Consider the following 9,994-nt stretch of genomic DNA (forward strand, 5'->3'; position numbering starts at 1 on the left):
CATCAGTCTGAGTGCGCCCACTGCAGGGCAAAGGCCTCTCCCATGTCTCTCCAATTAACCCTATCCTTTGCCAGCTGCACCCACCCTATGCCTGCAAACTTCTTAATCTCATCCACCTACCTAACTTTCTGGCGGCCCCTGCTACGCTCGCCTTCTCTTGGAATCCACTCCGTTACCCTTAAGGACCAGCGGTTATCTTGCCTTCGCATTACATGCCCTGCCCAAGCCTATTTCTTCCTCTTGATTTCGACTTGATTTCGTCATTAACCCGTCTTTGATCCCTCACCCACTCTGATCCCTTCCGGTCTCTTAACGTTACACCTATCATTTTTCTTTGCATAGCTCGCTGCGTTGTCCTTAACTTGAGCAGATTCCAAGGACACTGCCAATTGGTTCGCGATTTGTACCAGTTCTGAAGTCGAGGGTATGATGGGAACCCGTCTGGTCGGGAACAAACAAGCAGGTGAAGGCGAAACACCGGCCACCGAAAAATATGTTCTTGCGTTTTGTGGACAAGTCCCCCGTGCAGGAGGCGAAACATCAAGACCATTTCTTCTGCGACATTTATACCTTCTTGTTCCAATCATGCTAACAAGAGCAGAGCAGACAGCGCGATGGCCGCTTTGCGCTCGTTTTCGTCTGGAGCTGTTATTTGCACCGCAATAGGGCGGAGGCGAAACCGAAGGAGTCAAGCGCCCTCGTAGGCCAGACTAGTCACGCTCCCGTTTCGGGCCGCTTACGCCGGTGGTGGCGCTAACTCGCTTTTCTCGCCCCGCGGCGCGCGCATTAGCGCGCTGAACCAAGCAGCGCGGAAAGGGACAAGGTCAGCTGCCCAGCCGCCTTGCGCTCTGTTAATTGCGTTACTTCCAGGGACTCTTGCATACTCCCGAGGCTTAGACGCACGAGAGACGCCTATGCATACGCTTACGGGGGAGCGCCCACACGGCGGACGGCTGCAAGTGTTCGAAGCGTTTATTAGAGGAAAAGTTGGCTGTCACGCCTTCTGCACAGCGCGCTTCTTAAGAAGCATCCAGCTCTTTACATGTTGTGTGCCGCGGCGAGCAGTCGGCAGCGTTGATTTCAATTAGAATGCTTATAATTTGGAACGCTTGAGATCCATTCTCGTCCAGTTGGCGACAACATTTAGCAGTTCCTAATAAACAGTCTGAATTCGAGTTTCTGACGGCATACGCAAGAATCGACCAGGAGGCATAGGAAAGAGTAACCACAACGATATCTGCGCGCTGTGTTACTCTATTGTACAGAAAATTTCGGACCTGATTCTATAGGAACGCATCGCCAGTAAGGGATCCGATGCTATAGCTGTCGTCATCAGTATATATATAAAAAATAAAGAAACCTTTACAGTGTCTAAGCAAAGAAAGAGCGCACAGCAGTAGAAGACGCATTACTAATGCGTGCGCCGGGCGACCCGGGTGACAGTGCGCCAGGTGACCCGGCGCACTGTTCAAAAGAATCTTCATTTCCAAAGTCAGCGCAATCTCAATATGCGTGGCGCACTCCTTCATTCTCTTTTTTTGACGCGTCGCGGCTTGCGCTGCTCCTTGGCGCATTTCAAAGCAGGAGAGGCTAACCTCATTGCATAACCAACCTCACGAACACAGAAAGCAAAGCCGGAAATCGCGAAGGCAGCGCTGTTGCGCGAGAGTTACGCGTAGCGTAACCATTACGGCTAGAATCAGTGCGTGCGTCCAACCCTTGGCAACCGGCGGCGCTATTTCTGCTCGTGCGGCTTTAAACGCGGTCGCACGCACTTTAGGGCGCCGATGCCTCGCCACGCGCGTAAGTAGTTCCGGCAGGACCTCGCGGGTGGCGCCGGTAAAGCACCGCTAGGCGGCGCAGCCTACTTGTGTCCCGGAAAAACCGCGGGCTTCTTCGCTGCAGGAGCTCGTTGCACGGACTTTCACGGCTGTTGCGCGGTTAACGGGGATGCCGTGACAAGAAGAAAGGACAATAATGCGAAGGCGCGAGCAAGCTGCCGGGAAAAGCGGTCGGTGCAGCGAAATGCTCGTGGGGTTTTCCTCTTTTCCAAGATCATTAACGCTTTCTCTTACCTTCTTTCAAGCCTTACCGATTTAAATTAGAAAAAATTGGCCGCACAGGACAATAATTCGAAGTTTCTAAGAATGCTCGGAACACGTAGGTCGAATTCCCAGAAGTAAAAAGACCGAGTTCAGATTTTCTTTAGTGCACCCTTAAGGCGGAGCTTAATTGTCTCCTAAAGTGCAGCTTGTGGACATTCATGTTAGTGTGCAAGAAAATACTGCATGGGACATTTGCCAGGGACACAGACCCTCAACGAACGCCTGACTTCAACTGATGTCGACTTCATCAGTCGAAGACAGGTGTTCGTCCTGCGCGTTTGTGCTTCTTCATGAGCTGATAACATATTCGTAAGCTGAAGTGCCCGCTTTTCAACATATCATATCAAGTAGGAGCTAGTATAGTTACCTTAAAGGTAATTTAGGGCAGCAGCATTAGGAGGGCCATCAAGGCGAAAACTGTGCATGAAGCCTCCACCTGCCAACCGTGGCAGGTGATGTTTTGGGAATATTACGTTCTCGCCTTCCACCGCCTGCAGCCGCCACCCTCTCCGACCTCGCAGCTTGTAGGCAGATGCCGGAAAAAGAATGAATAAAGAAGCGACTACGAATAGAAATGGAACAAAAATATAATCAGAATAGAATCAGAATGTGATTGAATAGATTGACACTAGAAAGAAAATTCTATCTAATTTCCTCCCCACCTGTTGAATTGATCGCACCTAGACTTTTCTGTGTCGCTTGTGAGCGTTTTAATGTTAACTGAATTAGATTAGCCATACGCTAGAGATGTAACTACCTTTGGAGGGTATTGCTGCAGGCCAGTTAATAAGACGTGATAAGCCCGAAGAACCGCCCTATTCAGAACAGCTAGATTGCGTCCTATCCAAAAATACAATACAAAACGTGATTCAGTTATCATGCCCTAACGGATTAATCTCGTGCGTGCATTACGCTGCGTTCGATATTAGCATTCGTACGTGAATTTTACACTCTGTTACCCTTTTCTACTTTCAATTTATCTTGCCTTTCTTTTTGTGTTGTAATGCCAGTGACGTTATGTATTTACTACTTTACTACTTTTCCTGCTTTTTATCTCCCGCTCTATATTGATTAGTGTACCTTGATGGTACCACAAATAAACTGCAAAAAGGCGCTGTATGGTGGATCGAGACGCAACAAAGAAGTTAATCTGCAGTTTAGCGCATAACCGTCTTAATTTTTCGGCGTATATTAGGCTCGAAAGCTGTCGTAGAAGACAGTCCGGTGTGAAGAGTGAACTATGGTCAGTAGCCACCATGCATAACGAACGAACACGTTTTTATGACCTGAAGCCATGAGCAGATTAACCAGACTGCCACTCGAAAATCACAATCGTGAGACGTAGAGCCGCCAGCCGGAAAGTCGTGCCGTTCGAAATAGCTTAGCAGAATGGCACTGCTGCAACTCACGATGGACAGCTAGGCCTCACTCACACTAATGATCTTTCAGAGGACGATGTTTCGTAAGGGCAGCACAGCAGCAAAATGTCGAATTGTGCGCCCTGTAGAAAAGGGAAGGTGGGGGGGGGGGGGGGGGGGGGGCAGAACGCTTAGCGGTTTACGAGTAACGCACGTCCGCTGCTGAGGCCATCCATGACTCGATAAGAGAGTATCTTCTCGTCATTCTGAGATGGAGGTCACCAGGGAACGTGACAACCACACGGCATATAGCAACGACACGACTTCTATGCAGAAGAAGCAATGGTGCCGAGTTCTAAACGGATGCGGTGCTTTCATCGCTGTTGGTTCCGCTATTTGGCATCCATGAAGATCAGCTGGTCACGACAGCCGCAGGAAGCTGATTTTCAACCTATTCATTTGGGCTCCATCCAGATATTCAGAATTTAATTCGGAACCCTGTCTAGGCATCTCACTTTTCGGCTGGAAGTAATGGGAGAGGCTAAACGGTGTGAGACGGAATATTTGTTCTTATTGTCGGTTCCAGCGTGAGCGCCTGCCATGAATCGGGCTATGAATAAGGAGTTATGTTTATTCGAGTCTCTATTATACATTGTGCACTATACACGCGAAGGTTCCCAAGGTCTTGTAAAAGCCAGTTATTTTACTTTTTTTTTACAACATGCATCAGACATCTCTAATGCATGGCTACAGCTAAACAGACGAGACACTGCAATGAAGATACTACAGGCACTACGTTGTGGCTTCCTTGCAGTGTCCGGTCTGTTGCGCTGTGGCCATGGATTACTCGAACCAACTCGCCCATCAAGTCGCGTTGTCATCTGTAAGCGATATCAAATAAACGTAATTGATTGATTGATTGATTGATTGATTGATTTGGGTAGGCGCTGTGGCCTTGCAGCAGATAATCAGGCCGTCGCTGGTAAAACTTTCCGGCAGTCTAAATGTATGCTATTCCCTAGGAATCTCCCATTGCTCTGTATTCTGACAAATACGTGGACATAGAGCTTCGCTACCTATAAAGCCTGCCCGGTGATGAGCTGCAGATAAAGAAAACTGAGCTGGAAACTGAGCACAAGACGACGACGACACCGACGGGAGTTGCGAAGAAACCTTAGCAGTTTCTCAGTCTTGGATAACATGAGTGGATCAATATCAGGTCACTTGCCGTCCGGTGCTGCCGATCATCGCCTGAGAAAGGCCTCCCGCGGTCCGCTGCCCACTTGGTTCGAGCTGCGCACACTGCGACCTGCAAACCACAAGAGCACGCTTACGCATTAGCTTCACCGTTGCAACTTTGCACAGTGATGAAGAATGCCATGGCGCTGCTCGATAGCGATCGCTCAAATAAGTGACCGAGCGGAAAGACCTGCCTCTATCATTCCGAGCTGATAATATTGCGCTGCGAATAAATAATTCAAATAAGCTGTGAACGCTCACGCATCTACGCAAAGCAATGCCCAGGCAACACACGCGCAAGTTCTCTTCATTCCGGAGTCAACCATGATTAGTTTCGTAGCTCAACTGTCTCAAAAGCGAGTGTGATGTAGAATTACGGTGCAAGGAATGCGCTTATGCAGCTGGTGGAAACGATCGGCCCAAATCAAATTTATTGCGTTCTTTACGAAAAGCAATGCTTATATTCAGAAGGATCGAGAGCCCATTATTGCTCAGTCCGCCGCGATGGCTCAGTCGGTATGGCACTCTGCTGCTGACCCGAAGGACGCCGGTTCGATCCCGGCCGCGGCGGTCGAAAATCGATGAAGGCGAAATTCTAGAGGCCCGTGTGCTGTGCGATGTCAGTGCACGTTAAACAACCCCAGGTGGTCGAAATTTCCGGAGCCCTTCACTACGGCGTCTTTCATAGCCTAAGTCGCTTTGGGAAGTTAAAAACACCATAAACCCATTATTGGCCAATTTCCAACCTCGGCTGCGCGCGCCCTTGATTATATTTCTCACTGTTTTCTTATGAACAGCGTCCCAAAGAACGCTGTCGACTTGAGCAGTTCGCGCCCTTCGCTGCCGAACCCAAGGTCAGGCACGAGTGCGCGTGGCATTCCCTGCAGCCCACCGTCGGCTCTGAACTCCCTCCTGCACGCATCGCAGAAGTCATCGGCAGTCAAGTGCGCGCCTATTCTTCAGAGTGTGCCTCTTTGAGACCGCGTGGGCGTGACGCCATTAGCATCCGCGGCTCCGGCGGCGCAAGCAGCGCGTGGGCCAAGGGCGCCATGCTAGGACGCCTCTCTCCACGGGCCTCCTCCCCGCGGCAGCACGGGCTCGCACCGCGGGAGCTGAGGAATGGGCTGTGCAGAGTCATAAGCCGCGGGTGAACGGCTACATCACGATAATAACAGTGGGTCCTAGCTTTCTGTTCACAGCCGAAGGGGCGCGACTACAAAGACAGAAAAATATTTTCCAGGTATGCATTCTTCGTCTAGGGCTACGAAAACGAACCAACAAGCTCGGTACCAGCCTCTTGTTGGCAACACTGGGTTCACTCAGCGTCAGGTTAGGTTATGGAGGAATGAGAGGCATCGTCATTGTCATAATCAGCCTGACTGCGCCCACTGCTGGGCAAAGGCCTCTCCCTTATCTCTCCAATTAACCGCGTCCTGCGCCAGCTGTGGTCACCCCATCTCCGCTAACTTTTTGATGTCATACATACGCCCACATAACGGTTTCATATACTACCAGAACATAAGAATAACCCTGTCATACGGGCATGTTTAGTGACACTTTCTCTGAGTGCTCTTGTCCTGAACGAATGACATTTTCAGTACACGCTGTCACCCGGCTTTCAACTCTCCTCTTTCTGCATGTGGCAGCGATTGTGGCTATGCTCGATCCAGTGGGCAGGCCCGTGCAATTTCCTTTCCATCCTTCAACAACAACAACAACAACAACAACAACAACAACAACAACAACAACAACAACAACAACAACAACAACAACAACAACAACAACAACAACAACAACAACAACAACAACAACAAGTCTCACTTGGAAATGACCGCTCTGGCGACGGATGTTGTAGCACTCTGTGGAAATGAATTTGTTTTCGCTCAGATACTTCGAGAATACTATTTTGTTCTGAATATACTTACTGCAAGCTGATTTTGACAGTTTATTTGAGCACTTTATTACATGTTGTTAACTACAAAAATCATCACGATTCGAGACAACTAAGAGGTAAATCTAGAAAACACGAACAAAGCGAGCACCGTAGAACGCGCTGACAGGGCGACTTCGGGACAGACAGAACAATGCAAGGATGCAAGCGTGTCGCACCGGCAGCGGCGTGTTACATGCGAGCCCTGAGTTGCAAGCAAGCGGGTCGCAAGCCATCCAACGAAACAACAAAACAACGTGACTACGTAGCACTGAGAGCGAGGGTAAGTGTTTAAGCGTGCTCATTACTTTGATTGCTGACGACTTCAAACCATGGAGTGCCCATTGAAATACGCGCTCAGGAAGGTAAAATAGAGATGTTGAGAGTTGCTGTTGAGACTACACACTTGCCTCGCTGGACCAAGTGGAGTGAGATCGCCAAACTCACCACCGGGCGAGTGCGTTCTGCAGCGAGTGTCACTAAATAAAGTTCACCGTGCGACGCTTTGCGAATGACACTGCAAGAGAATGCCATTTGCCGAAAGGGACACTAAATGTGTCCATGTGCCAGGGATGTAACCCCCCCCCGAAAAAAAAAAAGCCCACCACAGGTGCACACCAGAGAGGAACACGACAGAAATGAGCACGCACGCAAAAATAAGCTCTTTGAAATGGAATGTCGAACCCGACCGCGGCGGCTGCGTTTTTATGGAGGCAAGATGCTAAGGCACCCGTGTGCTGTGCGATGTCAGTGCACGTTAAAGATCCCCAGGTGGTCGAAATTATTTCCGGAGCCCTCCACTACGGACCTATTTGTTCCTCTCTTCTTTCACTCCCTCCTTTATCCCTTCCCGTACGGCGCGGTTCAGGTGTCCAACGATATATGAGACAGATACTGCGCCATTTCCTTTTCCCAAAACCAATTATTATTTTTATTATTATCAATGCAATGCAACCAGTGAAATTAACGGCGTTTGCATGTCATACTTACCTAACGTGCGTGGAACCCCTTGCTCTGATTGCTGTTTGCAAGCCAAAGAAACATCTATAACAAAGCCGTGTACAGCGAAACTAAGCGGGTCCTCAAGTGTACAGTCGACCACCTCGTTCTTTGAGCGCAGACGCGTATGCTGCACTGCAGCTTTCGCGTCTGCCCTCGTTTCGGGTCGCTGGATGTTTTTCTCTTGATCGATTGCGCGCCTCGGATGCGAGGAATGGCCATTTTGACGCCTAGGCCCTGTCGCCGGAAACGAACGAGCCCTATAAATAGCCAGCATCGTCCTATTTAAGCAAGCCCGTGCCTGTGAATTGTTCTCTCCGACGGAGGAGTGTGCGGACGCGTCGTGTTGAGTGCTTCCGTACGTACATGTAGGTTGCTTGCTTCGGTGTGGCCACGAGAGATGGTCTGCACCGTTTGAAAGCGCCCACGAACTCATTCGCGATCACGAGAGCGCACGAGCTCTTTCATTCGCGAAGCGTATAAGCTGCAGTTAGAGAGCAGTTTAAAACTGTGCGACGTTTGGCTGTACACAATGAAGGTTCGGAGCGCGCCAGCAACGTGCTTTTTGTTTTCTGCCGTGGCTCGCACGCTACGGAACATCAACAGCACGAGCATCGTAAGAAAATGCTTGTTGTCATGCCACTCCTTCTGCAGTGCCCTTCAAAGGAGGATGAATAACGAATAAGAAGCAGGTGCGCAAGCGACAGTTAGACCATAGCGAAGTACCGCAATGCAAAACAAAACGCAAAAATTTAAAGAATACATACGAACGCGAAAGGGCAATAAATAGAAGGTCTACAGTCCAGTGCGGAGAGGGGGTGCTTTTCAGTAAAGCTCATGTTTAAACTTTATTTAAGGGGGCGGGGGGACCGAAGACAGATCATAAAGGTGCTTGCGCGTGCACGAAGCCCCTAAAAGCATCTCACTAACGCTCTTTAGATGCACCATAATATAGCGCGGTTGGGCAGAATGGCACCGGAATTGGTACGTTGCAGCGGCGAAGGTGCTATAGAAGTAAGGGGCAGCCCCGCTTGACGCCAAGGTGTATACCTATACTCTAATAAAAGCAAACACCGAGTGGTCGTAAGGACGCATGTCGCGGGCCGCACATACAAGTCCGGAAGTGCGACTTCCCGTAGTCCCTGTCCTCCAATGGGTCGCATGATCAGCTCACGCTCCACTGAGCGCGGCTTCCGATGCGGAAATGGTCACGCTTCCGCTCAGCGAACGCTCGCGTAGATCAGAGAAATAAACGACTCCGAAGAGATTACGAAGCGCGGGAAAGAAAAGAAAAACGTCAGTCGTCTGCGCCGAGAGTGAACGCATTTTCGTCCTGTTTCTTTGCTTAGTTTACCCTCAGGGATAAGTGCATTGGATGGGGGAGTGATTACAACTCAAAACCTAACTGTTTAATCACAGTGCGTTTTACTGCATTTTTCTCCGGTTAGGGCGCTCGGCTGGTGGCGGTGGTGGTAAACATTTACTGACTATGTACAAGGAGGTCTTTGGGCCCAGGCCCTATGGCCCAGGTCCTCACAAATCTAGGTGCAGCTCCTATTCCGAAGCCCCAGTGGCGTCTAGCGCCGCTCGCGCCCTGGCGGCCAGGGTCCGTTGGGACTGTAGGTCATGGCAGCTGAGCAGCGCCGCCTCCCAGGCCTCCCTAGAAGGGTGGGAGATGCAGGATTGGGAAGGGTGGGGATTGGAAGGGCAGGCCCAGACCACGTGGAAAACGCCCGAGAACGTTGCTCCGTACAGGCTGCAGCCACCATCAAATTCTGAATTGAAGTGTTTCAATACTGCCGAGTGCTGAGCCCGAAGACGCGAAGTAAATGCCGGTCGCAGCGGCCGCGTTTCCATGGAGACGAAATGCAAAAGGCGCCAGTGTTCTGTGCGATACCAGTGCACGTTAAAGAACCAAAACTGGCCGGCACTAAGGAGCTCTCAGCTACAACATTCCTCATAGCCCATGCACCACGGGTCGCTTTGGGATTTAAACCCCGTATACCAATACATAATATACGCATTGGCACTTCGTAAGTTATATTCGGAGGGAGCTCCCTCCGAATATAAACAAAAACAAAAGCTAGCTATTGTTTTTTTTTTCGTTCCGCGCGGTAGAGTTGCTCTGTTTTTCTGGTTCAACCAGTATTGCCAAGTTTAGTATGCTGCAGTTTTGAGAGCGCTCCTGAGAGAGATTTCGAAGTTGTTTGAGTAGTTTTGGTTTAAAAAAAAAAGGCAATGTCTACGCTATCGCTGCGCAAATAGATAAACTGGGCGAAAACTTCGTTCGCAGAGTGCTAGCGCTCAGCGCTCCTTGGTGTTAGCGATGTCTCACACCGCTCCTTAAACCCGTGTTGTGGCGC

Source organism: Amblyomma americanum, chromosome 3, assembly GCF_052857255.1.
Source record: "Amblyomma americanum isolate KBUSLIRL-KWMA chromosome 3, ASM5285725v1, whole genome shotgun sequence".
In the NCBI taxonomy this organism is placed as follows: Eukaryota; Metazoa; Arthropoda; class Arachnida; order Ixodida; family Ixodidae; genus Amblyomma; species Amblyomma americanum.